This window comes from Humulus lupulus, chromosome 5, assembly GCF_963169125.1.
Source record: "Humulus lupulus chromosome 5, drHumLupu1.1, whole genome shotgun sequence".
NCBI classification, from domain to species: domain Eukaryota; kingdom Viridiplantae; phylum Streptophyta; class Magnoliopsida; order Rosales; family Cannabaceae; genus Humulus; species Humulus lupulus.
In genome coordinates this window covers 70,754,226-70,768,114 of record NC_084797.1, presented here as the reverse complement: position 1 = coordinate 70,768,114, position 13,889 = coordinate 70,754,226, and positions in this window count along the sequence as shown.

Sequence of the window (13,889 nt, the reverse complement as noted above, 5' to 3'; positions counted from 1 at the left end):
TATTTACCCCATTGACACCGGTCCGCTTAAACCGAGCCCAGTGAATAATAAGTTGTCCTCAGCTACCAGTGGCTGAGTCGCGCCCTATGCACCAATATAAACTCTGGCACCCTTAGGCCTTTTGTTCATTATTCACATGGCTTAATACCATCCTTCATTAAGCAAACAAAACAGGGAACTCTTAGGCCCATTATAAATTCACAACTCGGTGCAGTTTTCTTACCTATGTACCGAGCTTCTTGAGTACAGAAATCCTGAGCGCGGTCCTCTAACCCGAGCCTTGCCGAATACCTAGTCACAACACATACATTGCACTCTCATTACTAGCCAATTCATAATCATCTCCCAGAACCAATCTCGTGCTCTCGGGACCTCCCATTTCTTCGCACAAGGTAGCAGAAGTGTCCCCCGAACCCCCTGAGCCAAACCCTAAAAACTCAAATTTTCCATGTCCTGAAATTATCCTAGCGCTGCGGCACAGCCTATAGGGGCCGCAGTGCACAGAGGGGTCCCCATCTCTTGATTCAACCTAGCGTCGTGGCACGGAAGAACAGGGTCACGATGCTCATACGCGAACCCAGAAAAACAACTATTTTTAACACTCAAACATCACTCAAAACCACCCAAAATCATCCTAATTCCACAACCCAATTGTCACAAACTTCTGGCACGTTCCCAGCAACATAATCCAACAAAAACTGAGCCTAGAAACTCACCAAAATCCCACTTCAATTTCTGAACCGAAAAAGCTTAAAAACATCAAAACTAGTCAAGAATACACCAAGATTTAGACATTAAATCACAAATTCTAGTTTACCTTTACTGAAGCACCAATTCTCTAAGGAATTTCTGAGCTAACTCCCAGGTTCCAAGCTTCAATTCAGTCTTCAATTTCAAAACCCAAAAACCTCTTAGAACTCAATCAAAACCACAGAATTTAAATACCCAAAAGTGTAATTCAAGTCTTACCTCAATCCTGGTTGAACTCCTTAGCTTAATACTAGACTAATCTTCAAAAACTTCAGCAATTCACTGAATTCCCAGCTGAATTTCTTAAGTTCCAATGGCTTTCCTCTGAGAGAAAAGAGAGGAAAGAGGAGAGATAAAACTGAGAGAAGGAGAGGGTCAGTTTAAGTTTTTCTACTATTTTCTCAACTTTACTTAGTCTAACCTTAGTTAATTAAGTCAATCCCGAGGCTCAGGGTACCAAAATGTCCCCGAGGGAAAAAATGGTAAAATTCCCCAGTATTCCCATCTAAGCTTCCTAACCTCAAATATATCTCCAATTATTTATTTCTATAACTCGATAATCCAAATAACCATCTAATACCCAAAATACCCCTTGACTTACCGCAAGTCAAGTATTAGGTCCCGTTGTGACTTTCCCGCTAATTAGCTCCCTAGGATCGCCTCAAGTTGCATGCTGCAGATTTACCCACATAATATTGTGGTCGTCACAGTTATCACATATAATCATATTTACGCCCTCAATAGACTAAAATTACAAATATACCCCTTTAAGCTAAACGGGGCCTACATGCATACTAACACTTGTAGACATGCATTTCATATATATTCATATAATCACACAAGCATGCTTATCACAGAATCATGCATTAAGCTAATAAATTCACACATAAACCAATCGTGCCCTCCCGGCACACTAATCAAGGCCCTTAAGCCTTATTAGTGATTTTGGGTCGTTACAATACCACTTAGATCGTGCCTGTGGGACCAAAAGAGACTTGATTTGTTTATGAGTCTGGATGTGTTTCCAGAGGATTTACCGGGGTTGCTGCCATGCAGAGAGATAGACTTCATTATTGAACTGTTACCAGGGACAGAGCCAATGTTTAGGGCACCATACAGAATGGCCCTGGCACAATTAAAAGAATTAAAGGTATAGTTATAGGAATTGTTAGACTTGGGTTTTATTAGACCCAGTTTCTCACCATGGGGTGCACCAGTCCTATTTGTAAAGAAGAATGATGGTTCTCTGAGGATGTGCATTGACTACAGGGAACTGAACAAGTTAACCATCAAGAATAAGTATCATTTGCCAATGATAGATTACCTGTTTTCTCAGTTGCAGGATAAGACGGTATTCTCAAAGATAGATCTTTGATCTGGTTATCACCAACTGAGGATCAAGGAGGGGGATATACCGAAGACTACTTTTCGTACCAGAGACGGGCATTATGAGTTCTTAATTATGTCACTTGGTTTAGCTAATGCCCCAGTAGATTTTATGGATCTGATGAACAGGATGTTCAAAGATTATCTGGATCAGTTTATGATCATCATCAACGATATTCTGGTTTATTCTCAGTTAAAGGCAGAACATAAGAAGCATCTCAGACTGGTTCTACAAAAGCCGAAGGAACACAGACTGTATGCCAAGTTCAAGAAATATGAGTTCTGGTTACCGCAGGTGACTTTCCTTGGTCACATTGTCAGTAAAGATGGGATCGAGGTGGACCTAGATAAGGTTGGCAGTCAGAGACTGGCCAAGGCCAAGGAATTCCTTAGAGATTAGAAGCTTCCTTGGATTGGCAGGTTATTACAAATGTTTTGTGGAAGGGTTCTCAAGGATTGCTACCCCATTGATAGAACTGACACACAAGAATCAGAAGTTTGCGTGGTCAGATAGGTTTGAGAACAGCTTCCAGGAGTTTAAGCGGCGGTTGATTACAGACCTAGTACTTAGATTTTCGACAAATTAGGAGAAGTTTGTGGTGTACTGTGATGCCTCAAAATAGGGTATGGGTTGTGTTCTTATGCAGACAGGGAAGGTGATTGCCTATGCATCATGTCATTTAAAGGAATATGAGCAGAGGTACTCTTCTCATGACCTAGAGTTAGCAAGAGTGGTCTTTGCATTAAAGGTATGGAGGCATTACCTTTATGGGGAAAAGTGTGACATATACACTGACCACAAGAGCCTGACGTATTTCTTCACGCAGAAGGATTAGAATATCAGGCAGAGGCATTAGCTAGAGTTGGTGAAGGATTATGACTATGAAATCCTATATCACCCAGGAAAGGCCAGCATGGTGGAAAATGCCTTATGTTGGAAAGGTCTGGGACAATTATACAGTGAAAGGCAGATATCCAAGGAGTTGGCAGAAAATATGACCAAAGATAGGATAGAGTTAGTGGTGGGCCAGTTAGCCAACATCACACTGCATTCTACTCTAATAGAGAGGATAAAGGAAGGTCAGTTGAGTGATCCACGGTTGATGAGAATCATAGCGGACATCCTAGCTGGAGTGGCTAAGGAGTATACAGTGCCAATTATGGGCTTGCTGAGATACAAGGGTCAGATCTGTGTTCTGATGGATAGTGTTATCAGGCGGGAGATTTTAGATGAATCTCATACCACCCCATACTCTTTGCATCCAGGCACCATGAAGATGTATTAGGATTTGAGATCGCTATATTGGTGTCCTGGGTGAAGATGGATGTGGCTGAATATGTAGCTAAGTGCTTGAAATGTGAGCAGGTCAAGGCTGAGCATTAGAGACCAACAAGGATATTATAGCCTTTGGATATCCCAGTGATGGAAATGAGAGGATATTACAATGGATTTTATGGTTGGCTTACCCAGGACCATGGGTCAACATGATTCAGTGTCGGTTATCGTGGATCGATACACCAAATCAGCTCACTTCTTACCAATGAGGACAACTTATATATTTGATCAGTACGTAGATCTCTTTGTGAGAGAGATAGTGTAACTCCATGGGACTCTGAATTCGGTTGTGTTAGATTGAGACCCCACATTTACTTCCAAGTTTTGGGGAAGTCTGCTGAAGGCTATGGGTACACAGCTGAAGTTTAGTACAACTTATCATACTCAAATAGATGGACAATCTGAGAGGACGATACAGATATTAGAGGACATGCTGCGAGCATATGTGTTGGACTTTGAAGGGTCCTGGAGTAAGTATTTGCCTTTGATAGAGTTCTCCTACAACAACAGCTATCAGTCAACCATTGGGGTGGCTCCTTATGAGATGTTGTATTGTAGGAAGTGTATATCGCCCATTCACTAGGATGAGATAGGAGAAAGGAAATACTTGGGTCCAGATGCAGTTAGAGGACCAATGAGGCTATTTAAAATATCAGAGCTCGGATGCTCGCACCTAAGAGGAGGCTAGGAATAGAGAATTTTGGACAACAAATTCAATTTGTGTCAAGCCTTTGTCATCTCCATTGATTCACATAAAATCATAGGTTTCTCTCTCCAAATGTCTATACTATCACTTTTTCTTATTTGTCTTATTCTTTTGTGTTATTCCTCTATTGTGAACTTGGTTTTCTTGGGTTTGTTTATTTAAATTGTATCATTCAAAGTTGTGTGTTTAGCCATATCCCCAACACTAGTAGGATAGCACTCCAATTTTCTTGGACAAAGATGCATTCTCGGCCTCCAACGAACTCACCCTTCTTGTAACATCCCAATTTCCCTAATAAGGCTTAGTGCCTTGATTAGGGCGCCAAGAGGGGAAAAAATTGAATGTTATGTGCATATTTGTGATTTTATGCATGATTATATTAATTACGTGAGTTATATTATAATATGACCATATTGACATGTTTAGGTGTATTAAGCATGTATGTGGGCCCGTTTCTTATTAGAAGGGCATTTCGTAAATTTTGAGGGCATATTTGAATATATATGTGTGTTTTATGATTGAGATCACATTATTACGTGGATATATTTGGGTTATCCGGCATGAGGCGATTGTCGCGTAATTTTAAGCAAATAAAATGTGCAAGTGTACACAGTCGGCAACAAGTAATATAGTAGTAAGTTGAGTATCGTCTCCACAGGGATTGCAAAATCAAGCAAATGTAAAACCAACTAATCAACAATTTAAAATTAAAGGAAGAAATTATGAGAATGATTGTACTATCAATCAGAAATTAAATGACTGCAATTAAATCTATTTAAAAATATAACTAAAATGATAGCAAAATTGAATTCAAGAAAAAGTGCTTATGGATTAATAGATCTGAATAGCTATTTCCCCCTATGCTAATCTGCCCAGTTGTTACAGCATTCGTTCAGCAAAGTTGCACAGAGTTAACAGAATTCTAAGATAAGCACGTGAGATTTTCCCAAAACTCAGTGAATTAATTCTACAACTTGATTTAATACATTCCTATATTTAATCAGGTTGCAAAACAACAATTACACACCAATTCTCAAGTTATACAAGGTAGCAAAATATTCCTATTTTACTCACTAAGAACAACCTAAACATGGTAATTCTCTTGCATCATCCAAGTTATTTCCACTAGATATAACCTTTCCAGAATCAGATCTAGCTAAGCAAATTGTTAGTCATGGCCAGTAATTAACAATCATTTAACATTCATCTCACTTGAATGAACAAAGGCAAGTTGCTAAACTCATGCAATTTTCATCATTAATTCATAACATCGGGTTCCATAGCCATTCAAATCTCAAAAGGATTAGCTCATGTTCAAACTGAAAATTACAACCCAAACCAGATATTGTTCATCCATAACTAATATTCAGTTTCACACAATGTAGAATGAAGAGTATACACTACACAAAAGAAAAATATAGAACAAAGAGAAGAAGTAGAATCAGTTGCTATCGTCCTCCTCCTTCTTTGCTCGTGGATCTCCTCTTTTGGGTACTTGATTTTTCTGTGTATATCTCTCTGCAATTTTTCTTTTTCCTCTTTCTTGCTGAGTAAAAAAATGTACTGTGTTTTCTATTCCTCCCTTTGATGATTTTGGCTGTCCTCTCCTTAGGGTACTTTTCTCTTCTCCTTACCCTAATTAGAAAGTCCATTTTCCTTTCTTGGTCCATTAGTCTACGCCACCTCAGCCAGCTGACCTAATTTTTAAGTGGGTGCCACATAGGCGCTGAGATAAGTGAAGAAAGGTCAGCTGGCTCTTGTCCACGTCAGTCCCCAATTCCCAGATTTGCTAACACTTTGGCCTCCAACATTTGAGCAGCATTTCCAGCTTTTTGTCCCCTTTTTCCTTGGATTCCTTAGTTTCCCTTGGCGAGTCAAAAGTTCCTTTCCTAAACAACAAAACACACACAATTACTTAATTAATTACAATTACTACCAACAATTTACAAGACTCTTGAATTAACACACTAACTAGAAAAGAAAGGTAAAAACTAAACAAACTTACAAATAACATCACACTCATTACTCTTTTCACCCAAAATTCAAGTTCAAAGTTAATAAAAATAACTCTAAATCATAGAGTTATCAAAGTTAATAAAAAAATTGAATGTTATGTGCATATTTGTGATTTTATGCATGATTATATGAATTACGTGAGTTATATTATAATATGACCATATTGACATGTTTAGGTGTATTAAGCATGTATGTGGGCCCGTTTCTTATTAGAAGGGCATTTCGTAAATTTTGGGGGCATATTTGAATATATATATGTGTGTTTTATGATTGAGACCACATTATTATGTGGATATATTTGGCATGAGGCGATCCTAGGGAGCAAGTTAGCGGTTTAGTCATAACGAGGTCAAATACCCAACTCGCAGTGAGCCTAGAGGTATTTTAGTAATTTAGTACATTACCGGGACTTATCGGGTAATGGGAAATTATTTAGTGATTATTTAAGGATATTGGTGGTAACAATTTTTATGAGGCGTTAATTATGATCAACGGGAAATAGGGGGTAAAAGACTCATTTGCCCTTGAGGGCATTTGAGAGGGCATTAGTGGGCAAGGGGTATATTGGCCCTTTCCTATCTTAGTAGCGACTTAGTCACTTGAAGCTTCACAGAACAAAGTAACACAAAGAAATAAAACAACTATTTCTCTCTCTCTCTCTCTCTCTCTCTCTCTCTCTCTCTCTCTCTCTCTCTCTCTCTCTCTCTCTTTCTCTCTCGTTGCTCTCTTTCTCTCTCTCTCTTTCATTTGGTGAGTTTTTTTATTTTTGCAGAAGGAAAGGCTTGGTAATTGAAGGATTGAAGCTAGGGTTGAATTAGGAAGAAATTCAGGGTTGTAATTCACAGATTAGGTAAGCTCTAAACTTGGTTTTGATTAAGTGTTGGTCTGGTTCTTTTGTATGTTTTGAGTTTTGGAACTCAAGAAATTAAGTTGGATTTGTGATGAGGTTTTTGGTTAGGTTTTCTGGTATATGCACTGCTCTGAGTGTAGTGATGATGTTTTGGGAATGAATTATGGGATTGGTACCACTTTGTGGTGATTTTTCTTAGTTTTGGCTCGAAGGAAATGTTGGAAAAACTGGGTTCGCAGGGCTGCACCACGGTCCTGTTCTTGGGGCATCACGACCTTCATGGACTCAAAGAACAAGGGAGTGCCTCAACTGCCTCGGCGCCACGGCTCTAGGAAGGTTGCGCCATGGCACGTGTCTAGTGTAATTGAGGGTTGGGCTCTCTGATTTATGGAGAGTTGTGGCTCTAATTGAGGGGTGTCGCGGCTCTAACTGAGGGGCGTCGCGATTCTAATTGAGGGGCATTGTGGCTCTAACTGAGGGGCGTCGCGATTCTAATTGAGGGGCGTCGCGGCTCTAACTGAGGGGTGTCGCAGCGCAAATAGGGGTTATTGGCGAAAGTAGGTTTTGGGTGGCGTGAACTCAAACCTAAGGGCTCGGGAAGGATTCTACTACCCGGTTTAGTAGAATTCAGGGTATCGGAGACTAGGACTTAGTCTGAAAGTCTTTATTTACTCGATATTAATGGATATTGCTTATTATGGTTGTGACTAGGATACCATTAGGACTCGAGGAAGGATCGTGCTTGAGGGTCATTCATATTTATTGTACGCTTGGACCTAAGGTAAGAAAATTGCACCCAATACGTGATGTATGTGATTAGGGCTTGGCTCAGTTGTTAAACATAGATTTGCTTAGGGCTCGGGACCCTCTGAATGAGCATGATTATGATTGTGCTTGTGATTTCTTGATTAAGCATGCTTGTATACTATGTATGTGGATAATTGTTAGATGTTGTATTATCTGATTGAAAAGTTGTAGAGTCCAAGAACTTTACTTAGCTAGTTAGATAGTAGTATAATAGTAATAGTAGTATTATTGTTATGACTGTGGATTTATTGGTTCAGACAGGGATTTATTTGGACACTCATAGTAACACTTGTAGATTTTCTAAGTTTATCCTATAGTTTAGGAATATTAATTTTAACCTAAGGTTTGATTAATATGACTGATATTGAGGATAATATTTAATATACTATAAGGTTTAGATAAGAACCAATCAGATAATAGCACATGTCATCCATAGGTTTATTAATGATTAAGTATTTTGAGGATTAAATTTATTAAGGTTAAAATTTGAATACCCCAGGGTCAGTCAGCAGCTTTGAAAACGTTGGAAGGCTTAGTCAAGGCTATTTACTCAATTTAAATTAAGCTAAAAATGTGTAATTTCATGTTTAAATATTCAGCGTATGTCGATATATCGCAGCTATAGGGGGCGATATATTGCAGCACGAAGATACGAAAAATACGAAACGTTGCACGATTGCCTAGGGCATACTGGCCCAGGCGATATATCGCCTACAGGGAGCGATATATCGCCTCTCTCAGCATATTTTGAAAGTTTTCAAAAAACGTTCTCCATTCAAACCTTCAACCTCTTGATAAGTCCAGCATCTTTTTGAACGAGTCTTCAGCCTCTGCTGAACGATAATTCAAATGTGTTTCACTTAAAAAGCCATTATTTTTATTCAAGTTAAATGAAGATCTCTTCATTCCTAAACTCTATAAATAGGACCTAGTACCCAGCCATTTATTCATCTATTACTCAAAGTCCAGAGGCTGCAAATTGCTAGGTTATTGTGAGAGTGTAAACACTTGGGTGGGGATCATAAGCTTGATCACTACAAGCTTACTAAACACTTGGGAAGTAAGGTTCTATACACATTTCGGTGCAAGGTTTAGATTGATCATAGAAGTACTCAAGGTATCCCAAACTCTAGTCCATTTTTGTATTATATTCTTTAAAGTTCTCATAAACTTCTACTCGTTCTAACCTTATTCCTATTCTTGGTTAGGAAATCCAAGTTCTTAAGCACAAGGTTTTTGGTAAGTATATTTTAATAGTATAGTTCCTTCTTCACTTTCATCCCTTTTCTTCAATATACTCATCATATTATAAATGGTTTTTAGGAGTGTTCCAAGGTCCCAAATCAGTTCTCATATCCCGGTTATTTTGGTAAGGAAAATAGGATAGGATTTATGTGTTATATGCTTTTATATGTTATCTTATGATTTTATGATATGTAATATGTTATGTTAAGTATGATTGTAGACTTGGGCATATGACCTATATGACTAACAAGCCCCAAATAGATTATGGGCATATGACTTGCTTAGCTAGCAAGACCCCACTAATCTAATGGGCATATGACTTGTTTAGTTTATGGGACCCCAAGTAATAATGGCCATTATAGTATGTATGTGACATAAGTGTTATGGTATGTTTTTATGTTGCATTATGAATTTTTATGTATATGGCTATATGTTAGATTTTCCTTGCTGGGCATTAGGCTCATTCCTTTTATGTTTACATGTGCAGGAAAATAGCTATAGTGGCGGGAAAGGTTCGTGGATGCTTGGGGAATGTGTATTGAGGCGGAATGGATTCAAGGAGTCGAGAGTTTCGATTTCGAGGATGAAGTCTTTGTTTTATGGTTTATGTGTATTTTTCCGCACCTATTTATGTAATCTCCTTTCTATTACAATTAAGTTATGTTTTCTTTTTTTAAAACAATGGGATCCCACATCTTGCTTTGAGTTTATGTAAGTTTAACATTTGTTTTTACAAGCTTTAATAAAGTTATGATCTTTTCACTTGTAAGTTTTGTTAAAGATTAGTGTCTATGTATAGTTTTCGTTAATGGTCCAAGGTCTAGAGTAGTTGGGTCATTACAAAAGCATTGACTTATAATTCAAGGGCAACTATAGCATGCTGAGCACTAGTCGATATGGTTAGGCATAATGAAGAGCGTGTCATACGCTTGTCTGGCCCAATGGTCGTTGGAAAACTAAAGCATCAGGTACGCTGGGCCAGCTCCAAGGTTGGTTATGCAGAGGATAGGGCAATGGGCTCCGGGGTGATTCCATAGTCCCATATCCTAGGGCACTGGGCCCCATTATGGCTTATTAGTCATTTATTTAGGGCAGCTGCCCAGGTATGACTTATTAGTTACTTATCTAAGTAGAATGCATGCATGAGTAGGGTTATTACTACTAGGCATGCTTATTATGATTCTGTGATTTGTCATTAATTGCTTATGAGTATGTTTAATTTTTCGCAGAGGAACTAGGGCCAAACCCTATTTTGCCACCTAGGTCGACTGTTTGTAATTTTTTAGTTGTAATTACCCTTTTTGGAACTGTAAATGGCTTGTAAATGTTTATTTTGGGATCCCCAAGTACGCACTTAACATTTTAATGAAGTTATTATTCTTTTTGACAAAAAAATTTAACCCTAAGTTGTTAATCACGTTTAGTTCAACATTTATGGCCAAATGACTTGATTAGTGAGCTTAGCACTATTTAAAACACACAGTGTAACGGTCTTGGCTATCCAGGGTGTTACACTTCTCCTACTCGAGCTCATCATTTTTCCTCTCAAGGTCCTCGTAGCGCTTTTGGTAGTCGAAAACAGGCTACTTGGACTACTCACAGGAGGATTTTAGATCCCTAAGAGCATGGCTATGAGTCTCTTCAATGCGGCAGGCATGGTCTACCTCTCTCATTATGCGGATGCCAACATACAACAAAAATAACTTAAAACAAAGGAAATAATGGCTGAGATTAGGAATTGAGAGTCTGGTGAAAACTTATCTCAAGGAAGCCGAGTTAGGGAAGATGAGAATACTTGCCTAGGTGGTGTCTTTAGCATGCAAAGACACTCCTTCTTGGGAACGAAAGGATGTGATCATACCGCCAAAGCCTCGACAATATCTTGGAACTTTGATTGGCCATGAAGCATGCTAAGAATGGAGGAGGAATCGTAAGGATTGGTAGGGAAGTTTTCCATGGAACCAGCCCAACTCTTATCCCTTAGAAGGGTGCTCACAGAGCTAGTTGAAGGGAATAAAGAAAGCAGCCTTGGACAGAAAGGAGAGATGACGTCAAGCTCAGAGGCATGACCAATGGGATGGGGAAGCACTAAAACTTTCAGTAGTTCTTTCTAGATCTCCCTGAGCCGAGGCCAAGTCTTCTCGTGAAGGCTTTGCTTGCCCAATTTCCATGAGAGGAGAACGAGGTTCAATCATGTCAAGGAAGACGACCCTAGGAAAATTCCTAACAAGAAATTCTTCTTACTAAGAAGGAAGGGATGTCGACGGAGGAGTCCCAACAAGAGAAGTACATAATGGGCAGAAGGTTTGGTTATATTTTTTGTTTTTTTAGTAGGGGCAAGGAAGCAAAGGATGGCCCCTGCCCCTTCCTCTTTGTAGCAGCTACCCCCTGGCTTGAGGCCTTAGCTGCCTTCTCGCCAATGCCCTTCTCGCTAGCAGGCCTAATTGCAAGGGGGAGGAATAGATTAGGTGTGGGCTGATCCACCCTCAACAAGGCACATGCCCATAACTTCTCTTCTTTAAAGAATATGTGGGCAGTCTTCTCGGATCTAGGGAGACCCTTAATCTTGTCAACCTACATTTCTAGCTATTTGATCATACAAAATCGCAAGTGATCTTGATTTATATTTTGGATAAGGGTTGATTATAGATAAGGATAATGTGGAAAATTAACTAATTTCTTCATGGAATTATCCGACAAGTCTTGCAAGAATATGAAATAAACCTCTTGGGGGTACCTTCACAAAGGCGCTCTGACGCTCAACTCAGATATGATTTTTTCTCTATAATCTCACGAGAATATGTAAAGAAGTGAATCATGAATCCATAGTCTCCTTTGCAAATCCCATTGGGTGTTATTTATTGAAAAATAAGGCAGTTAAAGTATAAGAAAAAATTATCCTGATTGGTCCATGTCAGTGATCCATAGGCAGCAAATAACAGGTTTAAATGGTGTGATAATCGACCATTCTAAGCCTTTACAATCCCTTTGGATAGGATTCGCGCGACCCTTGAAGGGCCTTCAAGCACTTCTATCATTATCCTGTTAAGTATTATAATTCAACTACATGGGAAATATATTAATAAAGTATATAATTAAACATATAAAAGTATATGAATAATTTTTGTTCTCACATTAGCTTCCCCTCAAACTCGACATGGGGGCAAGGATATGACAAGAGAAGAAAAAAAATGTTTATGTGAAGAAAAAAAAAAGGAAAAAAAAAAAAGAGAGAAATGTACTTACTTTGGTGTTAAAAAATGTTAGAATTAATGCCCTAAAAGCATTTAAAGACATTTTATTTATTTAAATAAAAGTACATTTTTATTATATTTGAATTAATTATATAATAATATCAAGAAAATTCCTTATTCATTCATGAGAATATGACATTGTATTAGTACAAGATAATTAAGAACATATATCATGAATAAAATATTCAGTAACATATTAAAGTAATAAATCTTTAATGAATGGTTACTAGTCGGTTTGCTAAGCATACGAGAAGCAAGTGATCTAGATTCGGATTATTGATATTGATAGACATCTTAGTGAAGGTGTTGTATATAATGGATATTATAAAAGACAAGACCGATAAGAATTAATTATCTTTAAACTTGTCCTTTTACATAATGATTTAATTCTTATCATAATAGATGATCATTTGTACATCAGTCTAAATCCTGAGTATTCATGAACTCATGTTTGTGTTTATTAGAACTTTTGATTCACTTGTTAAGGTTTCTTAGTATAATGAGGCTAATGACTTTTGTTTCAGAGATTCAATATCATGAATGGATGGGAACATGATTTACAATAATGAAATTTATACTTTCCTAACGGATCGAACATTGGTTCCCTTAAGGGTTAATTCTGAAACTAAATAGTTATTAAGCTCAAATTTATAATTTGATTATAGATTAATTATTCGCTAGTGAAATAATGGTACTTAAGGATCAAGAAGTAATTAGAAGGATAAAACGATAATCTTGACAAGCTCTAATTAGCGAACCAATAAATGGAGGACAGCACTACATTTATTGATTATATCAATAGACTACAAGAGAAAACTCTGTTAATATAATTCTATAAATACTTAGAGAGCAATTCCATATTGATAGTGGAGTAATCACGGAATTAATAAATAAGATAATTAGATTAAAGAGTTTAATTAATAATCTAGTTTATTGGAGCTTCGTATTATAGTTCCATGGTCCCCAGGTCGCATATGTCCTACATTGTCAAGGGTAAGGATGGCATAAGGAAGATTTATAGAGAAAATGACTAAATTGAAAAGGAATTAATTTTCCAGTGCAAGGAAGTAATTATGTGATAATTATGAACAATTGATTAGTTATGAATTAATTAATTAACTATATAGTTTTTATTTTGAAATTTTTTATGTTAAAGTAAATATTAATCATGTTTAGATTAATGTAAAGAGAGATTAATAATTATATTATTTATAATAAGATATTTATTTATTTATTTAAAACTGATATTTTAAGATAAAGTTAATTTTGAGTTAACTAAAATTTATTCTGGGATAAATATATTGTCTTAAATACTAATTAAACAAACAAATGAGAAAATTAGGGAAAACCATAATGTGGCTCATGTCACTCACTGTACTGCACAATGAGTGGCGCCACACAGGGATATTCTCTATCCCATGGATTTGAATTTTGAATTTTAAATAATTTATTTATTTAATTATTCTTTTTAAATATGATTTAAATTAAATAATTAAATAGGTTATAACTAATCTGTTTTATTTAAAATGAAATAAAAAT